The sequence below is a fragment of the Eleutherodactylus coqui genome, chromosome 3, assembly GCF_035609145.1.
Source record: "Eleutherodactylus coqui strain aEleCoq1 chromosome 3, aEleCoq1.hap1, whole genome shotgun sequence".
NCBI classification, from domain to species: domain Eukaryota; kingdom Metazoa; phylum Chordata; class Amphibia; order Anura; family Eleutherodactylidae; genus Eleutherodactylus; species Eleutherodactylus coqui.
The window spans coordinates 38,105,003-38,130,173 of record NC_089839.1 but is presented as its reverse complement, the minus strand read 5'-3'; the positions used below and the strand labels follow the sequence as shown (position 1 = coordinate 38,130,173).

General features: G+C 42.9%; 1 protein-coding gene across 3 annotated transcripts in view; it reads left to right on the top strand.

Moving 5' to 3' along the window:
• The window catches only part of B3GNT2 (UDP-GlcNAc:betaGal beta-1,3-N-acetylglucosaminyltransferase 2), a 33,815-nt gene that overhangs the window by 3,361 nt on the left and 5,283 nt on the right, over positions 1–25,171 (top strand). The window contains exon 1 of one of the 3 annotated variants that reach the window (XM_066595510.1): positions 13,547–13,676. The exons of the other annotated variants lie outside the window; for them this stretch is intronic. The gene's annotated coding sequence lies outside the window, so the exon portion shown is untranslated. Of the gene's footprint in view, positions 1–13,546; positions 13,677–25,171 lie in introns of those variants that run through there. 3 annotated transcript variants of the gene reach the window in all.

The window sequence follows — 25,171 nt, the reverse complement described above, 5'->3', positions numbered from 1 at the left end:
TATTGGCCGTTTTGGTTTGTGCCTATGGACCAAAATGGTACATGCTGTGTTTTTTTTGTCTTGCGTGTATCCATCTACATACAGTGTTGACACGCTCGTGTATCAATGAAAATCCATGGACTTTCATTGATTCTATTCACTGCGTATTATGCAGCCGCGCATCGCACGTTTAATATATTGTGAAAAAACACCCCGGGGACGTGAGACCAAAACGGTGCAGTTTTTTTCCATTAAAAAAAAAAAAGAGATGGTACAGAATTGCACAGGGTATGACCCAAGCGCAGAAAATGTCATTGAAGTAATTGGAAAGCAGACCTTTTTTTGTTTGTTTGTTTCTTTTTTGCAGCTTTGCTGCTTCTGCGGTAGAACATCCTAACGGAAAACAGAACTTTGCCTGCAATACCAAGCCTTGACACTGCAGTGGAAATGGAGCTGTCTGCTTCCTGTAGAAATCGTCTCTCTGCCTGAGTGCAGCAGCCTGGCAAACAGCTGATCATCCTGCATCCCAAGCGGTGCTCCCTTGCTGATTTGCTATTGATTGCCTAGGCAATAGTTTGACTGCACAGCCCCTTTAAGGGACGTCTGGCATCCACAGTTGGCAACTTTAAATAAATCCTAACCAGCGTTGTGAGATATACAGACAAGTCTAAAGAGACCAAAGTGGCCTCTGTTGGCCATCAAATTCTGACTTTTTTTTTGTGCTTTCTGAGATTGGGGCTTTGAGCGTGAACGCTCCTTGCGTTTTATTGCAATTCGCACGCCGTCTTTCTTCTAGCGTTCCATTAAAATCTCTATCGATCCCTTTTTTCTTTTTTGTGAAATTAGAATGGAATTTAGATTTTTTAATTTTTTTTTTGCGTGCTTTTTTCAAGGAATTTTTTTTTTCTTTGTGTGTTTTTCAGTGCTAGCTCTGAGATCACATGTCATTGCCTGTGGTCAATCCCCGTGGAATGGGATAAATACATTAGATTTTTGTGATGTTGCATCTCGGAAAATCATGGAATCCAGTGCCGGACCCCTCAGTTTGATGTCAATATATCAAAAATGTATGTTATTTTTAAGAGAACTCAGTGGATGCTGAAAATAGACGGGATTTACACCAATCCGGAGAAACCGCAACATTGTTGCAATGTTCTGCAGCTGTGATATTGTTCCTGAACTCCTCACTTTGCAGAGAGGTCTGGGACGGGGCGCTCCACTGCTGCTTATGACTGAGGCTTGATGGCAATAGATGTGGTCTCCTTGGGGTTGGTCTCGGAGGACCAGCGGGCATCTCTTGTCACGGGCTTGAATTAATGTTTATAGCGGGTTGCTAGCACAATAGTTGCATCTGGAGAGCCGAACGCTGTTATTTACCTGCAGTAATTGTGGGCAACTATCACTTATCTCCTAGCCAGCAGCAACAACCAGTTTTTGCTGCAGTTTTTTCCCCCTTTTAATCCCTTTTGCCTGTAATGACCCATCAGGAGTCTGGCAGCGGCTTATGCCAGTTTCTCTCCAAGCATTATTGGTATGGGGGCTCGGGACGAGTAGCTGTCAGCTGCACGTGTGTCTGGCTGACCTCTGTCGGGTGTATGACCTGCTCTACAAACAAGGCCTGGTACTTGTTGCTCCAGGTTTTTGTTTGTTTTTACTCTTGTTTTGTGCTTTTTGTTTCTTTGTTTCTGTTTTTGAAAAAACTTTCAAACTGTTTCTTGTTTTTGTTTTCTTTTTTTGCACTGGAAAATAATGCAAGGTCCGATTTTTAGGCCGCGGTTACATACCAGACTTTGCACGTCCTGGTTTGACACCGATGCTGTCACATGCAGACCTTTGCCCGCATGTTTTATGAAGTCAGTAGCGTGTGCATACTTGGTGATGTTGCCGTCTTGGGCGTGACGATCTGCTAGCAGCTAGACATCTCCATAGGAAACGATGAAGCAACATGTGATTTATGTGTGACAGTCATGATGCCCTGCGGCGAAGGCAAAAGCAAAAAAAAAAGCTCTGTTCTCGCCACTCCTCCGACAATACAGTTGTGGTAGATGTGTGCACAACTTTATGCCGCGAAGGCCCACCTGATGCCGCTCTTCTTTTTCACGGACTCCTGGCAGGAGTGTGTTTAGAAAAAAAAGGATATTCCTCCGTTTTCTTACGTGATCCCCAAAACTCATCTGAATACACCAATGCAAATCAATAGGATTACCTGAAAGTCTCGTAGCCCTGCTGACGTGCAGCTATGGCGCTCCAGCACACTTGCATTGTCATAGATTGCTGGGTATATAAAATGCTGCTTAAAGGCTATGAACGCCTTTGCTCTTTATCAATGCGTTTTGAGAAACGAAGACTCTTAATTGGTTTTAATTACACAATTCTGATTGATTTCTATGCTTGTGGTGGTTTTCAAGGCTCTGCAGACTGGAGGACTGAAAGCTTTGCAAATTCTGTCAGTGTAAACTGACAGTTTTTTTTGCTAGCCTGCTTCCCTGCTGAAAATGTGCATTCTCTGACTTTACACAAGCATGTATGACCATGCCAGGGAATGGTGGAGGAGATCAGAGAAAGCTACTATTACAGAGGGCTGTAATTCAGTCCAGATGAATTTTCTAACTGTTATCAGTAGTGATGGGGAGGAGGAGCAGCTGCTACTCAGAGCATGAGAGATGGCTATGTAAAGGCCCTTTTACACACGATTATCGCTCAAAAGCCATCTTTTGAGCGATAATTGTTGCGTATACGTGTGCCCATCTTTCACTTTTCTGCCAAGCGATGATTTTATGTTCAGCATAAAATCCATCATTTGGCAGAAGAGCTGATAGCAGGGACTTCATGCTGTATTCTCTGCGGGGAGCACTGATAACATTCTCAGCTGTCAGTCCCACAGCAGAACAAAGGGAATGTACTCAGAGAACAGACCACCCGCTGTTCTCTGAATATAGCTCCCAGTGGCTCACACTCATTAATAAGCTACTAATTGGCATCAGTTCCAATTAGTAGTTTATACAAAATGATCGCTCAAATGCCCTCTTTTGAGCGAGCGAGTGTGTGTGTGTAAAAGGGCCTTTATACTGACTAGGTGTGGTTATGCTACACAGCCTCTGAAAGAGGAGAGGAGAGCGGGAGTTGAGCTTGTGTGCCTTCATGAGAGAGAGAGACCAGTTGATTAGTGCTGGGAACAACTGGCAGCCAGAAACTTGAAGAGAGGAGAACCTGCAAACGAAGTATGAGGCTTTCTAAATGCATGAGAAGGAAAACTCAATGCAAAAAAAAAACCAAACAGATGTGCGTCATTTTCTGCAGGGACTTAGTAAAATATGTGCTTTGATTTCTTTTATTTAATTTTTTTTCATTCGCAAAGGTTTCCATGGCCTTTAGTTTGTGTTGACCAGACATTTACGTACATCTATGAAGTGTTTTAGCAACCGTTCCTGAAATGTGCAGCCTGAAAACGTATTTCAACCCTGTGGGGTAGAAAAAGCTATGCTAAAATTTGCTAGTTAATAATTAAGGATAATCAAGAAATTGATTTCTATTGGCAGAACTTTGTTCTATTGGTCATAACTGAGGGGAAAAACGTGTATCCATTGATTATTTTTAGCTGTCACTGGCTAAACATTATTTTCATATTCTCATGGCACGTAGTTTAATAGTCACCATATTGTACATTCTCCTACATCATTGGTTGCAGCTTGACAATGGCGTTTATCTTATCTTTACGAGGTATAATGGCGGCTCTGTATTTCCCAGTACTTTTGCTGGTAAGGTCATGGGGTTCACTTTGGTCCCGCAGCGTCACCAACACTAGAGCCAGGTCAACAGAATTGGAATTTCTAAGCCTTTTTCCTTCCTACTTTAATAACTGGCTCATATAATGCGCAGTCAATAGAACCCATCGAGTTCAATGAGTTTGCACACATCCTTTTGGGATCTAGCAGCCCACCATACTTATTACCTCATCAGTGGATTCAGCCAAAATGGGATCTAATGTGAATGTTTATGCCTTGATTCACACGGTTGTCCGAACATCTTTCCTTTTTTTTCACTTGTGCATGACCTTGAAAGATGGACAGCCAAACTGTATTGGGAGTCCCTATCCCAGTGTTTCCCACTTCCAGTCCTCAAGGCACCCAACAGGTCCTGTTTTCTGGATTTCCTCAGTATTGATGTAATTATTACCAGCGCCTCAGACATTGCCGTAGGTGTTTTTACTATAGGATATCCTGAAAACATGACCTTATGTGGTGCCTTCAGGGCCGGAGTTGGGGATACTCTGTCCTACGGTCTGAATTATGAATCTGGAGATATTCCACATGCCACCGGAGAGTAGCTCCATAAAGGGAACCTGCCACGTCCCCACAGCACCATGAACGGACTTGGGGCCAGTGATGGAGCCAGGCAATGTTTTTTTTGTTTTTTTTTTTACTTCTACTTTTTAGTACTCGCCTACAATCCAGCACTGTCACCCGGTGGAGGTTGTGCGGTTCACAAAAATTTGACTCTTCAGGTTTTCTTGCATGCGCTCTCCCATAGACTTGCATGGGTGAGTGCATGCAAGAGAATCCAAAGTCAGATTTTCGTGCGCCGTGTGATCTTCAGCAGATGATAGTGCTGGATTGCAGGAGCGGCCTAAGAACAGTATGCGTTCCAACGTGTCCAAATGTTTATGGGGCATGCACCTATATGCTTCCATGTTAAATCTGAGGTGCGGTATGGACACCTAGTAGTTTACGGGTGCTTCTTTATGGATCTCTAATACGGCTGTAAGCATAAACCAAAAGTTGGCCGTATGCATTAAGTTCCTTTCGACTGACCCTAGTGATCCCGGTTAACAATCTTCGTATGTGGGCTTCCCGACTCTTCTCTGATGGCAGGTGGGAGAGAAGAGTCGAGAAGTTGTATTTCAATTGCCTGATTCTTGTTCTGGCGGCAAATTAGTTACGCCCCTGGCTCCAGAGTGGATGCAGAGGATGCGGTGGCCCCCGGGCCCAGGAGCCTTAGGGGGGGGGGGGCCCATAAGGCCTTTCTTCTCCATATAGGGACCCCAGTACTATGAATAAAGCATTATAGTTGGGGGCCCTGTTACAGGTTTTGCATTGGGGCCCAGGAGCTCCAAGTTACGCCTCTGATTGGAGCCGACATGAGCCGAGCGTGCCGGTGTAGGGGGGTGTGGCGAGAGGGGCTCAGACTTTAGTCATGTATATTTCGTAGAAGCAGTGAAGGTGATACAAACCTCTTCTGTAAATCCCCTGGAATGCTGCGGTGTGCGGCTTCTGCCTCTCGGATGACTGCGATGGCGTAGAAAGAGCAAGTCCTCTTGGTGCGGCTGTTCTGCAGGCTGTTTTCACTTAACCCCGAGTTACTTGGTCAATAAATAACTCAATGTTTATCAGCAATCATATGAGCTCCCAGCGAAATATGTGAAGAAGCCGATTGAGGAGTCAGATGATGACAGTCTGTCAGGAGGTTCTGATTTTGCTTCTTTTCATGGTTTAAAAAAGGGATGTTTGGCTTTATTTCAAGTTACATGTATTTTTTTTTTTAATCCCCTTCTGTATTTATGTTCGGGGGTTGAGCCTGTAAATAAAAAAAAGTTTTTCTGGCAACATGGCTACATCAGGGTTTGTTTTTTGCAGAATGAGTTGTAGTTTTCATTGGTACCATTTAGAGTACCATATAATATGCATTTGTACATTTTTTTTTTTTTTTTAAATATAAGAAATTGTAAGTGGGGGAAAATATTTAAAAAATGCAACTGCGCCATTTTTTGCAGAGTTGTTTTTACAGTGTGCAGTAAGGCCAAATGCTTACGGCTAGGTCGAATTCCGACTGTGAAAACTTGCAGCAGAATTAGACCCGGTGCCCAGCCAGAGACATGTACTCATCCGTCCGGATCCCCTGAAAGTGCAGGACATGACGCGCCAGCGATGACACGGATCCGCAGCAATTTCAAAATTGACATTTTGGAATCGCCGCACATCGGACAGCCTCCATTGACTGCAATGTAAGCCGTCCGTGCGATTTCCCTCACCAAATAGAGCATACTGCGGTTTTCCCCTGCGAGTGGAAAATAGCAGTTGATTTTTTGCTCGAGGGCATGGGAAAATCTTTTAACATGGCGTGCTGTGGACGAACATTGCTGTGGAATTCGCGGCGAGCGTCTGGGCAAGAATTCCTCAGCGAAAATCCGTCCATAGGCATTGGGCCTAAAAATAATGTTGCTGTTGGTCAATGCAATTACAGTGATACCAAACTTATATAGTTGATGTATTGTACTTCAAAGAAAAATGCTTTGTTACTGTTTTTTGAACACCCCCCCCCCCCCTCCCTTCCCCCCCCATAACTTTTGTGTGGGCTGCACACGGCCGGCTCTCATTAAAGTCAGTGGAAGCTGTCCGTACCGTGGCCATTCTGCAATCCTCATTGCAGAATGGTCGCAGGAGTCGCGTGATCGCCATGGCGAAGGCGTGGCGTCCTCTGCACTGTGCATGTCCCCCGGCCTGCTCCTCTGAAGCAGTGGAGAAGACGGCGGAGAGGTAAGCTGAGGTCACCAGACAGGCACCAGGTCGAACTTCGCTGCAGGAAACCATTTTTGAGATACCCTGATCCAGTCGTGTAGCCCTTGCCCAAGTTGCTCAGATCCTTACACTTGCCCAGCTTTCCTGCTTTCAACACATCAAGATCATTAACGAAGTGTATGATCTCCCAATGCATGTTCCGCATGGCTTTGGTGTGGCAGAAAGCTCCTGCTCACTAATGATTTAAGTGCTTACTTACTGTGCATTTTTAATGATCACAAGGTTTTCGGCAAACCATGCCGTCGGTAAGCACATAGATCGTTAGCAAGGTGCAGCCAGACGGAGCTTTCTGTCACGCGGCAAACCCTTCCTGGGGCCACACGGCGATAATTCACTTACCGTTATAGCAGGATCATCACTTATTTCCTTCATATGTCAGGGGTTTTAATGTCCTGAGTGTAAGCTTATATGGCCATAGTCATGTTGAGCGTTCCGTGGTGGGATTCGTGCTAGTGTTGGCAGACAGTGAAATTGCGCAATGTCTGTCGCTAGGCTTTTGCGTGACTTGGGCCACGCTGCTTCTCCCCTCGTGAAATTAAAGAAGGGGGTTCAGTGGAAAAATTCCATTTACACTCGGAGAGCGGATTGCATGGCGTTTAAACCCATGCTTAGATACCATGTGATCAATTACCCCGCAATAAACAGGAACCGGGAGCACTTGGGGCTGCTAATGGGGTAAGTAAAGGTTAGTTGATGCAGTTTAACATTTTCATGACTGTAGAATTTCTTTTTTTCATATTTTTTTCCTGTACACTGGAGACCCTCATCCATTTATTTCCTTGGATTTGGGTGACTTTGTATCATAAGGAACATCCAATTAATTGCAATTAGTGACTGACTGATAAGCAGTACTGTGCCGCTGAGTATACTCACGCACCTAATCTTGTCTAGCCATGCTGTCCTGTTACTATCGGCACCATGACATACAGCGTAACCGAAACTTGAAGTCGTTTAGAGGAAGTTCCTCCAAGATGTTTCCCCGGTGACGTTGCGACAGAGAATAGGAAACTGCGTGAGCCGCTAGTGAGTCTGTCTCTAGTTTCTAATATATATTTTAAAAAAAGTTAGAGTAGCGCTTCGTAGTAGTTCCCTTTTAACCCCAGAAACTGATAGTTAATTGTATAGGTTTACCGTTCCAGTGTACAGACATGGTGGGGGTACAGGAGTGTTTCGGCACAGGACAATATTAAATTGACTCTCCAGTTTAGGGCCAAAAGGCGGTCTTGGTGCAAGAGGGTGAGAATGGAATATTACCTGCAGTTCTCATTGAGATCGTAGTGTTAATAGACCGATTTAAAATAATGGGCTATATGTCCGTGGGACTTTTGTTTGTCTTGTGATGAACAAAACTGGCTCAAGAAAATCGGCCTTGTAAATACGGCCTAATATATTCTTAAATCCCGATACAAAATTTGTAACAGGAACCACCTTACTATTTTCGTTTTATAGTACTGGTGTCTTTCATGGTTGAGGTTCTTGCTGCCTCCACCCACCCTACCGCTACCTCTATTCACCTTACTGCTACCTCCACCCTACCGCTACCTCTATCTACCTTACTGCTACCTCCACCCCCACCCTACCGCTACCTCTATCTACCTTACTGCTACCTCCACCCCCACCCTACCGCTACCTCTATCTACCTTACTGCTACCTCCACCCCCACCCTAGCGCTGCCTCCACCCCCACCCTACTGCTACCTCCAATATTGCACTGTGAGCTCATAACTCTGTGGAGCAAATCTCCGAACCGGCGAGTGGACTGAACTACTGGTAATTTTTGGCTTTCAAGGGCATAGTCTAGATTGGATATTACCTCTTTGTAAGAAGGGTTCCTGGAAAATAAGTTTCAGTGCTGCTAGGACTCCCAGCAGTCAGATACAGCTTGTGAGGGAGTCTAGCATCAAGCGTGATGTGCCATCACAAGGTGGAAGGGGGGAGAGGGAAAGGTCTTCATACACCTGCTGAGTCTTTTCAAGGGGTCAGTTCTGTAGCTCAGATGTTTACTGGCTTCTGGGTCATGGCAGAGGGGCTCAACATGCCCCCCCCCCTCCCCTGTTTCGTTGGGTCTCTTAAGCCCACCAATGCAACACTAGCATCTATCGACATCCCTAGAATCTGAAAAGACTAGGCAGAAGTTACATGTAGGGCCCACAATGCAAAATCTGAATTGTGGTCCCTCAACCATCAATGTACCATTTAGAATACTGGTGATTTCTTATGTCAGAGGTTTTGGTCCCCCCCCCCCTCCCCCCCCCCCCCCCCCCCAAGGCTCCAGGGCCCGATAGCAACTTTTACCTTTATACCCCCTACATCTACGCCCCTGGATCATGGATATATTGATATAAAGGTTTCTACAGCTTGGGTCTAAAATTTTGAAAATATATTGATGCATAAATTAAAATAAACATAAAAAAAACTTGGGGCGCACAAACCAATAAAAAAACATCAGCCTACACGTTTCGAGCTGTGATGGACTTTAAACCCAAGCTGGAGAAACCTTTATATCTGATATAACTATTACACAGGGACCGCCCGATGGTCCTTCCTTCTTCATGCCTTGGTACAACGGTCAGTAGGATGATTTCTCTCTGGAGACTTCTGGTCATTATGGTTGTCATGTGCATGTATATAGAAACTTTCCATATCTACAACTTGTAATTTTAGGGGTTTTTGTGTGTTTCAGCTTTTGTTCGAGTGAGACTTTTAGCCCAAAGATGAATTTTGTTGCAAAATGATACATTTTAGGCCTCTCGTGTCAGTGGTCCTATCTGTAAATCACTGCAGGTTTCCATATAGCTGCGAGTGCGCTGCTCATGCCCTTGTATCACACACGCAGTGATTTTTTTTTTTTTCGTAATTCCCCGCTTTTTCATAGCTAGGTTGCATATGAAAATGCCCCCCATACGCAATGTATTGTTTATGGACAGTGTTTCATACGCTGCCTATACTATTGTATAGGGCTCATGCTGTGTGCTACGCAGAGAAATAGAGCATGCGGCGATCTACTTCCCATCGACCCGCAGTGTCTACACACACGGGTCAATGAAAGTCCATTGAGTCCATTCGCCGTGTATCACGTGGCTGTGCAACGCACAAGTAATACGCAGTGTTGAAACATTTTTTTTAATTTTTTTTTTTTTTATTTATTTATTTTTTTTCAACTTTTTGGTCACAATCTGCAATTTTTTAAAAAGAAAAATCATACACTGAGCCTAGTATGCAGCTGATCTGTGGGGAAAGCTATGCAGTTCTCATCTCACTAACATTACAGGCAGGATTACACTCATGATAAAGGGCCAATTACACGGGACCATTACTGCGCAAAATTTGTTCAAAAAATGCATTTGTGTGATAATCGTCGCAACTAAATGCACAGCCAACGTGCCCTATTTGTTGACCGTTTGTTGAGCACTCACTTTCAACCAGCATAAAAATCATTGTTGGATCGCTGCCTTCTCGCTGAAGGCAAACACTCCACACCCAGCGCTTCACATAGAAGGTTAAGTGCTGAGTCAGCGCTGATCTGCTTGTCTAAATGCTCTGCACAAGCGCTAACAACCTAGCAGTGACGTCAGCACTCCTACAGTCGTTTACACCAGTGTTTCACTACTCTAGTCCTCAGGGACCCCCAACAGGTCATGTTTTCAGGATATCCCATAGTACGAACACCTCTGGCAATGTCTGAGGCACCGACAATAATTACATTACCTGTGCAATACTGAGGAAATCCAGAAAACATGACCTGTTGGGGGGCGTGAGGACTGGAGTTGGAAACACTGGGCTAGACGACTGTCGTCCCGTCTAAATAAGCCAAAACACACATTGTTACAAATTATCTTCCTGAGTTGAAACCTTTATAACTCGCGTATTAAAAGGAAGCGGTCATCAAATTTTTTACAATGTAATCTGCGATGATAAAACTTTAACAGCGCTGCTAATGAGATTTTCTTATCTCTAATTAGTCTTGCAATCCGTGCCCGCTACCTTTTACAATCTGCGTTTTGAAGTTTTCGCACACTGTGTATTAAAATGAGTAGGAGTGTCTAATTACACCCCCACCCCAATGCCGCGCCAAGAAACGCCACTGTTCTTGATTGGGTTGCATACTGATTTCTCTTTTTCACCGCAGCTCTCCCTTTACTTGCTGAGACTTCAGCGGCGTACTGCGCATGCGCCTTAAGGATTGTTGCTCCTACGATCATCTGACCTTGGACGCAGTGGGAGTACCGATCCTCCTGGTTCATGTGCAGTACGTCGCCGAAGCTGGTAAAGGGGAGCTGAGGTGGGCTCAGCTTACTCCAGCACCTGTGCGGGACTACAGCGTAGGAAAAGCTAGTATGCTTACCAATCAAGCCTCTGTGCCGAGGGAAAAATCTGACTCTTCAGCAAAATTGGACTTTGTATTCTAGTGAGCTGAAAAAACCCCCCGAAAAACAGGAAGACTTCAGAAAGTAGATTGTAAAGGTATCGGGCGGACGGATTGCAAAGTCAAGTGGCGATAAGGAAATCTTATTAGCAGTGCTGTAAAAGGTTTATAATGGATCACAAAAACTTGACAGGTTCCCTTTAATGACACTCGGATGCATAAATTTGATATCGGTAGAAGCTCAAAAATGTTCATTTAGCAAAACTATCTACCATAGGACGACCTTGTTGTCCATAGCAGCCAATCACGGCACAGCTTTTATTTCTCAATCCGATGAGTTAAAATAAAAGCTGCACTGTAATTGGTCGACAAGGTCAGTCTTATTGTTAGACAATTTTGCCAATTTGGGTCCAAAAAGTGTTGTTCTCTCGTAGTCGTTGCTATAGGGGTATGAGGCAAAATGGCTTTCAACAAAGACAGGAGAGCGATTATCACATGGCTGCGTAGTCCGCCGTTGGTACATGGGCTCTCACTTCCATCCTTTTTAGCAGTGTCCAGTATTTGCAATATGTATCGACCTGGAATACAGGCCGTCTGTGCTGCTTACACTCTACTCAACCTCTGCATGTAAACACGCAGAGATTCTCACAATGATGACTAACTGAAAGATTAAAGCACAGTAGAAAGTTGCAGAACTTGTCATTAGATAATTAATGCCTTGGCAGCCACTTAGCTTTGTCCAAGACTCATTGTGAAATCCTAGGGAGTCTCATTGTGTACTACCTGTGTGAGAGAGAACGTACAAGTGAACTTGTCACAAAAAACATTCAAGATGTGCAAAGAAACGGACAGCCACGTGGTCTACCTGCTCTCTGTTCTCACTTGCTAAGTTGACTACTGAGCACATGACACTTAAATGCCCTAGTTGGCCAAACTTTGATAGTCAGGGTGATCAATGAGTGGAACAGGTTACCACGGGAGGTAGTGAGTTCTTCCTTGATGGAAGTAATGGGGGAAAAAAAGGCTGGACAAATATCTGTTTGGGATGATTTAGTAAATCCTGCACTGAGCAGAGGATTGGACCAGATGACCCTGGAGGTCCCTTTCAACTCTAACATTCTATGATGGTCTGGATAGGAGAAAATGTACATAAAACCAAAAACTTTGGAAAGAACAGGAACCCTGGTTAAGGTTTGGGGGTCTTCTGAACGTTAAGGATTCTTGGCCTCGTCCACATTTGATAAACTAAAAGCTCTTTAAGATGACCACCCCAAATTGCACTGAAGAATGCTCTTCTAGAGGGGTGGTCTTCTCGGAGAAGATGGCTAGTATGCAAACTTCATAATGGAACGGAAAATGAGTCATGGCTACTGGGGTGGTCTTCTGAGAGATGGTCTTTAGGAGGTGTTTATTCTAGGTTATGACTTGTAGAAAATTGAGCATGGGAACATTTGATACTAACAAGAGTTTTGCTATGTAAACTGTTTTTGGAAACCACCTGCAAAATGTTTGTCCTAGAGGACACTGGACCCGAGACAGCCGTTCTAATTGTCTGACCGACCCTGGCTATAGATCACGAGACCGTATCCTAATATATTTGTGATACGGGTCAGTGAACCCCATGAGCGCTCTGTTTATAGTTGTGCCCGTTGTGGAAATGGTTTAGGGCATCTAGGGTCACCAACGGCACCCACATGACACATCTGTAAGGTGCATTAAAAACGTGGAGTTCTTCTATGTCAAATGTTGTATCAAGAAACTCGCTCTACTTCTGCCCCATTCTTTTTGGACAAGCCTATATAAATGTGCTAGTAAGAGTGGCATCTACCTAAAATAGATACATTTTGAAGCCACAGTTGACGTTAGTATATGGTCTCCTGACTTCAACTTCACATTTTTGGATTATATCTGTTTTTTTTCCATGTGATTATTATTTTTTTTTAGGATGCTGTTGTAACCTGAAACACAAATGGCTCGAAGGCTTCTTTCGCACTAGTGGCACTGCTTCATCCTATAACCTCGCCATCACCGCTGTGCCTGATTCATTTTCCGAAAGAACCAAACTTATTTTGATAAATCCCATTAAGTTTAATGGGCTCTGTTGAGGTTTTGGCAGCAAGGAAAACTTCTGCCAACTACTCTATTGTATTGAAACCTAGACGGAAACCCCCTAGAATCATGAAGAAAGCCTTAGGAAGAGGTCGTAACTGATGCCAGCTGGTAGTAACGAATACGGTATTTTGTGTTGAGTTCCCAGGCCAAAAAACACATCGTCTTTTGAGTCTCCGGTGGATTAGAGCTAAGACGGCTCCTTGCCAGATCATGTTGGCATAACTTTGCCAACCTACTGAAACTTTGGATTAGAACAAAGGCCTTTTTGGATTTACCCCCCTTATGTCACACTACAGCTTGATGATTACTGGACCACCCTGTATGGTGTAATTGGGCTACAGAGGGAGATGCACGGGGCGGGAGAGAAACCTGTCTTACTGGTCCTCTTGAGTTTCACGCTCCGGGATATTGTAGAATTTTGAATGGGAGGATATTTCGGTGATCTAATGATCGTATGGGTGGCGTAAAGTAGTGAGAGTGCTCCAGCATTTGTTACGCTCCCTTTTTATAGGTATAGCAGAGCTGTATTTGTCATTTGAAACAATGAAACCTTGAAGACTGGGATCGATCCGCACAGGGTTGCCAACTGGCTGGAAATTCCTGGTGTCCGTAGGAGGATCTGTGGCAAAACGCAGGCATTGAAAAGTATGTACTTTTTTGCTTTTTCGTTCATACTCGTGGATATGAATTGCATATTCCGCGAATGGAAGAGAAATCGTGCATTCCCTATTTTGCCATGGACGGCTGTCTGACCCACAGCCCAAATGCAATTAACATTGCGCATAGGCTGCAGGTACCCGCGTCTTCGCTTGGCGATAGCGCGGGAAATGCAAACATTGGATGAAGAACATGTAAGGTGCTTGACCGACAGCGAGCCGCTGCAGTCATACGCAATACAGAAATAGCAGCTATGCAGGGTCGCCGGTCGGGCTCATAGCCGGAATCCGCTCTGCCTGTGTGAGCCCGGCCTAAGAGGGTCCCATTATGGGAGCTGCTTCGTGCAAAACACTCCAGAACTGATCAACTAAATAGTGAGATTAGTAAAACTGTGTTTTGCAAGGAGCGATCTGTCCTTCTGTAGTATTTTCCACTGCGTCCAGTTGGGAATTTCAAGAGATGCCAAATAGTCAATAAGTGTATATCTACTTTACATATACATCAAATTTCTGAATCTATTCTTGTAATGGACATAATGTAGCAAAAAACTAAACTCTAGCGCAATTACCTATCGCCTTGTCTTGTTTTCGATCAAACGGATCATCCTACCACCTGGTTAATACACCCCCGGGACACTTAAAATGTGGTCATTCAAATGTGTATGTTCTGTCATGCAAAATATAGATCTATATCTCGTCATCGAGGTGGATATAAGGCGGGTGCCTATTTTAGTATGTCTGCTGTACATCATGCAGTTTAAGACTTGTCAGACTTCTGGTTTGTACGAGGAATAATGTGTTCGCTCGCGCAGATAAATCGTTGGCTCGTTCAAATGAGAAATCGTTCACATAGTGAAGAACGACTGGTATTTACACCGAACAATTAGTGAAAAGGCCAACGATGATTTTTATGTTAGCATAAAATGCATAATTTGTTGTTAGTCGTTGGCTGTGTTCAGATCGAATGATTTGTTCACTTTCGCTCGCTTGAAATAAACGTTAATTGTTCTGTGTAAAAGTGCCTTTAGGTGCTAATTGCCAGGAGATGTTATATTATTATTTTTCTTTCTTTCTTTCCTCCTCTTTTTAGTCACATGACCATTTTTTTTGATCATTGGTTTTATGTTCTCTTTAAGTTGAGCAGGCGCGCCTTGTTCTTATGCGATGTCTAAAAGCTGCTGACAGCTTGAAACACGCCAGTTGTCGCGTCTGTCTTTTTTGTGGGGATTTTAATGTGTCTTAAGCCGTGGTTTTATGGACGCTGGAACCCTTCCCTGTCTTCCTCTGCAAAATTGATCCTACGTGTGAGCTGGATTAATGCTTCTCCAAATTCCTGGACAGTCCGTGAAAATCCATCACTTTTGTAGGGTCTATGAAAATAAGGATGCATTCATGACTTTCTTCTAACTGAAGGATCTTGTGAGACTTATTCTCATTTAAAAGGGTTTTCCCATCTCAGACTTGGGGCCCATTCACATAACCACGTTTTCTGCCTGGATTACGTCTATTGTATTGTTTTATGGACCACGTACAACACCATTGGTGTATTCGGATGGGCGTTTGTTTTTCACTTACTGATTGATCACATAAAAATAAAGCCTTTAGTATTTTGAGCCATATTTACCAACCAAAATCGCCGATTAAAGTGTGTGTGTGTGTGTGTGTGTGTGTGCGCAAAAAAGAAAAAAAAAAAGTTGCATGTGTGTAATGTAATTGTGTACGGGGCACGTATATAAGCGCCGGTAGAGAACAATATGCAAGATAAAGCTTATATACATGGCAAAATGGAGCATATTGAATATTTCAACAAGTTCTCTTACAAACTTTATCCCATAAAAACATAAGATATATACACAGTGGAGGGAGATAGCGGTAGTACAATGCGATTCAGAGGTCTATACCTCCTTTCTCAAGTACATACAAGATTAGGGTAACCATGCCCTGTAAAGGGGCTTATAAAACATGAGAAGGGGTGTGGAAAAGTGTCTGCTACTTCTGGGCGTCATGACCAGGTTAGACCAAGATGACTGCCGGCTAATGGCTGTGTCATCTAATTGGAATAAGATGGTTCGGTAGATCTCCTCAATTCCAGGTTCACCTTACACTGAATTGCCAGAGGGATATTTCAGCAAGTACTCCATTGAACTTAATTCCTTTAATACAATGGAGGGAGACCGTTGTACTAGAACATGCTTCGAGATCTATGCTTCCGTTTTCAGGCACATAGAAGATTGGGTAACCATGTCCTGTGTGCAAATGTAAAATCTCCGTACACAAATGCCTCTCATAAGGGAATCCAGGCAATGCCACACTCCCTTGACCAGGGTCTCCTAATGCCCACACATCCAAAAAAAGGTTTAGTCTTCATGCAATTTAATTCTAAGCAACATTTATTTTACGTATAAGAATAGTTATTATTGAAGGGCACCGCCATGGGGGCAAACTTTGCCCCTAACTACGCCAACTTATACATTGGAGCTTTTGAGGAATCCTATATCAACAATCCTTTTTCTTATCACATTAATTATTCATTTATCTTCTACATATGCTTCATCAGTTTTAAGTTCCTTTGGAGACATTTTATCATTTAACATTTTTTTAAACTTTAGTTTAATTTTAACAATTTTTAATATTATATATACATTGTTTTTTTTATCACCTTAAAGTAATTCTTTTAAGGTTTTCCTTTTTATATTTTATCGTATTGTTTAGTAGTGGTTTTATTTGTATTTCACGGGATGTATAGATGGCTTTTTCCAAAGTCTTTTTCGGTCAGTCATTTATTCCACTAATTATGTAAACTTATGTTTATTAATATTGAAAGCAGCCTATTTAATTTTCAATGACCCCCTCCACCCATTCACATCCAATACACACCACTTTCTATTACCGTAAATCATTTACATATCATACACTCCCTTTATTTTCTAACATTTTTCTCACATCTAATTTTCTATATTTACATTCCTACTGTACAGCTTCCATATCTCCTATCTCCACCAGTAATTTACATACAATATACATTCCTCTCATCTCTCACATCAATGTCATTCTCTATAATTTACATTTCAATTCTGTCACATTAGCATAACAATAGGCCGCTCCCATGAGATTGCTATTTTTAGCAAAGGGTGTATAGTTTCTGCACTCCCACTTGTCCTCTGCCCATAGCAGGACAGACTGAGTCTTCCAGGTCACCAATCCCTCCATGTGATCACTGACGGCGGCCATGTTGTTCTGGTCTGCCACCGCATGGTGGTGGCCATCTAACTAGTTGCTTGTACCCCTTGCAGCGTGGGAAATTATTTTTCATTTTATTTGATCTAAAAATACAAATTTCATACCACATTGAAGAGACAGAAGAAAGAGCTGCTGCTTAGGCTACTAACGTGTGATCAGAGGAAGAGTCAAACTTGCCAACTGCTTGTTGATGAGCTGTTTAAAAGAATGGTTATTAGTGTTGTTTGCCCCTTTAATAACCAAAACCATCAAATAGTAAGGTGCTACCACTAAAGATATCCCATAGGACCTTCTTACATAGGAGTGATATTGTTCAAGTGAATGGAGGCGAAGCGGACCGGGATCGTGCTCACCAGTATTCACAGTAAACAAGAGTCTATCAAACATTGAGCGGCTCTTGTTATACAGGACGATAGTCACCTGGTTTATAGTTTAGCCGAAAACCAAGTGACACCGACAAATGAGCAGTCTCTGACGCTGTTCCCTTGTTGGCAGCTACGTGTGCTCGGAAGAGTTATCACCTAAATTCGCCGTGAGAATTCAGTGATGATCGCCCTGTGTAAAGTACCCCTTATGCCTAGACCAGTATTTCAAAAGCTTCAATAGGAAGCACACCTATGGCAATTTCTAAAGGCATTGACAATAATTGTATCACCTGTGCAATGCTAAAGAAATCCTGAAAACATGACCTGTGTTGGGGTCATGAAGACCTGCAGTTGGGCTACATTGGTCTAGACGGATACCCAGGTCCTAAAACTACTTATAGCTATTCTTAACTAAGACATAATTGCAACATCTTGCCTATTCATTAGTTTGCAAAGCTACAAGCCTATGAAACGAAATTTTAGAAGTGGGAGAGAATTGGCGGAACTTCTTTACATGCTTGTATGGCAAATGCGTGGAGTGGAAATGTCCTATTGTCTGATGATATTATATGGATTGTAATGACTCCAGGGAGTATTAGAATTGTGTTGGGAGAATAGTGTTCACAAATGAGTCATTTTATAGAGGGAGGTTCTCGTAACGTGGCCCTCACGCAATAAAGTACCAAACATCAGCATTCAATACTGAGAAAAGTAACATTCGACAAGCTTGTGAGAGATGACTTGGGTTGTCCAAAGTGGGTAGAGCCAAATTAAATAAGAATCTTGTGGGTGCAAACTGCAATTGGTTAGAAAATGACACAGTGGATCAGCTTTAGCTATGAGGTGCTGGGCTTCATCCACATTGCCCTTACGGCAGACAAAGGTGTATCTTGTCATTTACCAAGCGTCTTGGTTGGTTTTTTTCTCCAGAGAAACATGTTTTGTCATGTATCTTGTAATTTAGGCTTTTGGGTACATGACCGCTCTACCACACCCATTGTACGATGAGACTGTTTAGGGTAGATAAGCTAGAGTATTGTCCATGAGATGAACAAGTTTAACTTGAAAGACGGCAACGTCATGTTTCTGGTACCTACAAGCCAAGAAGGATTTTCTGCCACTCCAGGTCATATTACACTGTAGGGAAGTTGTGTAAGTTCAGCTAATCAGAATGTGTACAGCCATAATAGACCTGTGATAACATCTGAACGTTGAGTTGCGCTGTTCTCCAGTTCTGATCTCATTCGTGTCATCTACACACATTGGTTACTATCCATTCTGTGCAATATTTGAGTTTGAATGCTTATTGCATAAAGAAAAAAAATCTTATTTGTATAGCACCAACTTATTCCGCAACGCTTTCAGGTAATTTTATTTATTACCCCTCCAATAAGCTGGATACAAATTTTACCAACCTCGGAAGGATGGAAGGCTAAGTCAACCTTGAGTCGGCTACCTGAACCAAGTGGGGATTGAACATTGCAGCCTTCAGGTTGTGAGCGAGAGCTTAGGACTGCATTTCTGCTGCCTTAACACTCTGTGCCACATGAGGCTCTACAAGACATACTAGAGTGTGTGGTTGCTTAAGGTTTGGCTATATGTAGCATCGGTTGTATGTTGTGTTTTCACTGTGGTAGTCCTTTATTTAGTTTTGGGGCTTTTGTTGGAAAATGATGCATATATATAACTGCAGCCAGTAAGTAACTATCGTGACTAAGGATGCTTGGTTTTTAGCAGATCATTATTGAACAACGTTGGTGACTTGAGCCATGGGTGGAAAGAAGGTCGTTGGATGGATGAAAGCCTTCCTCACTAGGGGCTCTTTGATATTGGCCAATGTCCTAAGCAGAGATATAAATATCTTTTAAATGGGTTGTCTGATGGAAGCAACCGATCTGTGTGCCGTGTTACGAAATATTAGCAGCAGCACCCCATTATTCAATATCCACCTTATGGTCCGGAACAAGGAGTCAAAACTACTGCAATCAGATTATCGCAATACCTTCTTGTACTTATAAAGGAGTTGTCTTGTTGACACAACCCTTTTTAATGTCCTTCCATATTGTGATGAATGTGATCATCCCATCTCCTCCCTGTTCCCAAGGTTGCTGGCATGTTCGAATATTGGGCATTTATTAAACGGGATAATCCAGAGGTGTCCAGGAGCTTATATCTCTCAGAAGAACAAAGAACCAAGCATGTTGAACTTGTGTCTATAGTTTGTCTGTATCTTTCAACACAATTGGATACCCCCAAAACATTTCAGATCTTCTCATGGTCCAACCAAAATTGTTCCATTGTCTGACCTTTATCTAATGTGTGGCCAGCCGAAGAAGTCATCGTTCTTGTTCTACCTCTGGGTGCATTGTTTTCATTGAGATCTATGAAACAAGACTTTTAACACAGATTTATTTAATATTGGGAAGGTTAGTTAGAGCGAGGAGGCACAACATGGTCCGCAACATGGTCAGAATAGTCCCAATAGTTGATAATTTGAGGGTGTGACCCTTGGAAATCAGCTGTTCGCCAGGCTGTTGTCAGTGCTCCTATTTCATTCCATGGGAGGTCTACCTGCAATACTAACTCAGCCCACTGCAAAGTGTACGGAGCTCTCTGTTTCTGGCTCTGTCCACTGACTGCAGTCCAGTGAATAGCTGATTGGCAAGGGTCCCAATTGAGAGACCCCTGCCTATTAACTATTGTTGACCTATGCTGAGGGTAGGTAGGTCATCAGTAGTTCCATGCTGGACAGTAGTTAAAAGATGATCAAAGCAGACACATGTAACCAAAATAATAATTTTTGTCTATTTCTTTTAGCAACAAACAGTTGTTTTGGTCAACTCGTGACATAACCTCATCTGAGCAAAATTTGCTCATGATTATATTTTCATCTAATGGGCCATAAAAGATTCTCTTATTGAAAAACCTAAAACATTCCCAGAAAGTTATTTTTTTGAAATTTTTTTCAATTAGCAAAATAACAATACAATGTTGTGCAGTCGTACATTCGGCGTTAGTCTACATCTAACTCCTATCTTGGAAAAATAGATGACATCAGGATGTTTCTACCCTTTTTTTTTTAATCTCTTTATGATCTCCCCAACCATCCCAACACTAGTCAATCCCTCAACCCTATAACATTTCCCTCACTCTGAGGAGAAAAAAGACTCTCCTGCTGCTGCCCTGATCCTTCAGTATTAACCCTTGGCAATCCAATTTTGGATTCAGGGTTCCCTAGGGGGCTTTCTCTTTCAGTCATTATACAATGGCGCCGTCTGCTGGCTAGAGCCTGTACTGCGGTATGGGACATGTTGGAGAGGCCACTGACAACAGAGCAGCCAGTAATATACAATAAGAATTCCCTGCCGGACGTCTTCCAACATGGGAGCTGTACAAGCCTTCGATCAGAATGTTTTCAGACGTCAGACACTGCATTGGAAAGGGTTAAAGGCTAAAACTTTGATAATTTCTAGAACAGAAAAGCCCCCGGCCTAGATGACTTCCCAGTGGGTCACTCCAAAAAGTACCAACGCCACCTCCTCTGCTCACTTCACCAATTAGGCCTTGAAGGCTCCCATTTTACTTATCCCCCAAGGAAGCTAAAGACGATTAGAGGCAATGCCTTGTCCATTCTATCTTCTGTTTCAGTTCCGTTGGCCAATAGACCTCAACCGCTTCGGTCTAATCCAATGGGTCCTCGGCACGTGGGTTTCTTCCAGACCAAGATTTGTCCTTTAAGCGTCATCGAATACTGTAGAGCCGTTTTGAACTACAGCGATGGCTCTATCTAACGTGCACGGCGACCTTTTACACTGAATGTAATTCTTTCATTGGTGGCTCTGACCTATAATTCCATTATAGATTATTATCCCTTACGAAAGGGAGGTTGAACTTTCTCTGAAGCGTTGGCTTTACTGGGTATGTGTTGTTTGTGTGGTTGCGTTCTCCTGAACGATGACTCATTTAGTTCACATTACCGTGGTGGTGTCCGGATACCTTTTTAATGTTTATCGCCGATGTTTTATATGACTAGGCTCTCTTGTACCGTGGGTCGTTTCCATACCGGGTGCCAAAACCGTTTAGGTTTTTCCTCCACACGCATAGGTCATGTCATGGTAAATGACTCAACTGTGGTGAAATCTCGGCCATGGGAAATACGAATTCTGTTCTGTGAAGACCTTGCTGCATCACCTGATAACGGAGCATCTGTAAATCCCCGTTTTTAAATCTTTTTTAATGCAGGCGACTGCCTGGATCTGACTATTTGCATAGCACCTGCTTTAGGAGGCTGACGGACAACTTGATTTTTTTTTCCGAAGGTTATTTTAAGCCTCATTTTCCTTTCCAATATTTTGCATTGAGTGACTTAATGGAAAGTTGGCACGCCATCAAGTTTGTGATTGAATGTAAGTGGACACTGCAACTATTATGTGGATTAACTCCATAGTGGCCAGGATACTTGGTTGGTTCATTCCTATGATTTTTGCTGGTTTTATTTAGGTTTTAAGGTGTTTGTAGAGATAATTTCCTGCCTAGAAATGCCTTTTCTATCTACACTGGTTTTTCCCATGATAACTCATAGCCGTTCCCAGTTGCAAGAAGAAACTGCCCTGACCTGCTACAACCAGAGATGATCAGGATCTAGTAGGAGCCGGTGGCTCTTACGCCCATGCAGCTCCGGGGCGTTCTATACAGAGCACACATTCAGCACTCTGCACATACAGACGGAGAATGCAGAATTGGTTAGAAAAGATGTTGCGTGTTTCTAATGGGTGCTTGGTGGGCAAGTGGTCTGCTGGGCACCTGTAGTCTGATGCCCACTGCTGTGTTAAAAAGTAGCTGTTTTCACATCATGTTCTATGTTTAAAACTAACCCTGTCTGTGAATGAAGGCCAGTTTGGCCTCCATTTGGGTGGTTTACAGTCTGTAGTAGCACCGCTATTCCATGCAGAGGCATTCAGGAAATAAAAATCACCTGCTATACGACTTAAGACACATTTACACGCAAAGATAATCTTAAAAATGATTGAAAGATTTTTCCGAACCATTTGCATAAAGTATTAATGGCCACTAACACTTTATCATCTTCTTTTGCATGTAAGATGACCTCCAGGAGCTGTTTGCAGAGCCCAGTTTGTGATTAATCCCACACCTAGCTGTGCACACAGCTGCATTGTTCTGCTCACTGCTGCCGGCAGATTACAATGTTATCTGCCAACGTCCATGGAGATAACATGCAGTCTATTGAGGGCTCTTGCACACTTGCATTGTTGCGCGTTTTTTTTCACGCGCTATCGCTGCTTTTTTTTTTTTAACGCGAGTGTCAATATGACTTTCTAATGTTATAAACGCATCGCACAAAAATTGCAAAGAACAAACTTGCGATTTTTGTGCAATGTGTTTTTAACGTTAGAAAGTCCCATTGATATTTGCATAAAAAAACACACGCAAATCGCAAGAATCCTGAGAGATACTTTATCTCTCACTAGCTGTACGATGGATTTTCAGTTCACATTAAAATGATCGTTCAAGCAAAAACTGCACGATGCCTGTGTTTTATGTATAACGATTATCGCTCATTTTCGGTCGTTTGAACGAATTTTTGCACGATTATCTTTGCGTGTAAATGGGCCTTTACAGTTGCAACCTAAATCTGATGAGTATGACTAACTGGCATCCATTAAATATATACATCCAAGGTTTGCCTCATAAATCAATGAAAACCTTGGATGTCCATAGTAGATGTAATATAAAAAAGACCTAGGACCCTACACGCAACGATTATCGCTCAAAATTCATTCAAACGATGGCTTTCGAGCGATAATCGTTGTGTGTAAACACTTCCATCCTTCACTCTTCAGCTGAATGATGATTTTTAGGTAAGCATAAAATCCATCGTTCAGCCGGAAAGACATAGCAGGGAGCGCACGCTGTATACTCCACGGGAGCAGCTGATTACATCGTATTCAGCTGACAGCCTGCGACAGGCAATGCAGCTGAGTGGAAAGTGCAGACCACATGCTGGGATTTGCAAACAGCTGCTGGAGTCTCATTTACACACAAATGGACATTAGTGTCCATCAGCAGCTTATGCAAAACGATCGCTAAAACTGTCGATCTTTCAATCATTTGAAAGATCGTCTTTGCGTGTAAATGGACCTTTGTACAATCAGGCGTGTGCTAAAGGTGCCAACATTGACACTTAATCACCTGCTGTATCAACAGGATAGTTGACAAGTCTGCCTAATTAGAGTTTCAGCACTGAGACAAACCTTAACAACCAATCAGTTCTATCCTTTTATATTGTCGTTTGAAAATGAAAGCTGTAACCTGATTGGTCGAGCAGTTTCTATCCACAAAGCCAGTTTAGGCTGAAGGTGACTTTCAGGACGACTGTGAGAATACCATAATGAATATATTTCTTCCTTTTTGCCTGCAGTCTAGTGGATTAGGACCAACAGCTCGTGTACTGATGTAATAAATTCCTTGCATGTTTGACACTTCTTGGCCTGGTTCTTTCCCCTCACTGTTGTGAGCAGATTAAGGTCTCTGGTATGAGCTGTTTTTAATTTTACTTCTTCCTGCCTTTTATATGACCGTTCTGTAAAGCAGAGTTAGACCTGAACTGTTTTTCTTAACCCCTCAACGCCTGATGGAAGTAAAAATAGGCCATTTTTAATGCACATTGAAGGGGTTGCTCAGTTATACATTTCAAAATACTGTACATAACACGATGTTCTCCATCTGGTTAGTAAGTAGTCTTTATCCCGGTATAGCGTGAAGGTGCTCAGGCTTACCGTGAGTTAAATGGCAACAACGGAGAATAGACTGCTCCTTAAAAACACTTTTTTTATTCCAAAAAATCCGTGAAATTACAAATGGTAGGTACCATGTAACACCATTAAGTGTTTAAGGATCTGGTTTTTGAGTCATTCCGGGTCAAGTGGTCTAATGCTCTTCACCTTCATATCTCAGCTTTTGTTCAAAATTTGTGTATTACATGCCCATGGTGTCAAAAGAAATTTCCCAAAGTTTTAGGTTCCTACAGCTAATGGCTTCTTTTGATACCATGGGCGTATAATAAAACATTTTGAACAAAATCTGAGATGTTAAGGAGGGCGCTTTTTCTTGTTTGTAGACCACTTACCATGGAATGACTTTTTTCTCCTTTGTTGTTCAGTTATAAACTATTGATGACCGATCCTCTACCGGTCAGCAGATTGCCAGGCCAGTGCACTGAGTTGACCTCTGCAAGATGCTGACGGCTCAATTTTAACTGCAGTGTCCAGCTTTGGTATAACAGGCCATGGTGCCATTCATTGCAAGAGTAAAGCCTGAAGAATCACTATTAGAGATGCGCCAGTATACTCGCTAAGGCACATTACTCGAGCGAGTGGTGCCTTAGCCGAGTATCTTCCCGCTCGTCTCTAAAGATTCGGGGGATGGGTAGCGGCGGGGGAGAGCGGGGAGGAATGGAGGGGAGATCTCTCTCTCCCTCAACCCCCCCCCCCCCCCCTGCTCCCCGCCGCAACTCACCTGTCACCGGCCCCCGAATCTTTAGAGACGAGCGGGGAGATACTCGGCTAAGGCACTACTCGCTCAAGTAATGTGGTGCCTTAGCGAGTATACTCGCTCATCTCTATTCACTACATAGATTCTGGTGAGGTCACCATGATCACACTGAACCGGTGGGGATTAAAATTGCCAAGTACATCACTGTCCAGTGTCCATACGGAGATATCAACCTGGTGGAGCGCTTCAGAGTGATGGCATGCAGATCCTTTTATGAGTTTCAACTGCAAACTTTTCCACAGATTGTCTACAAAATATATGGTGATTTTCTCCTATGGCAAATCGGTGCCATTTTATGCTACTTCTA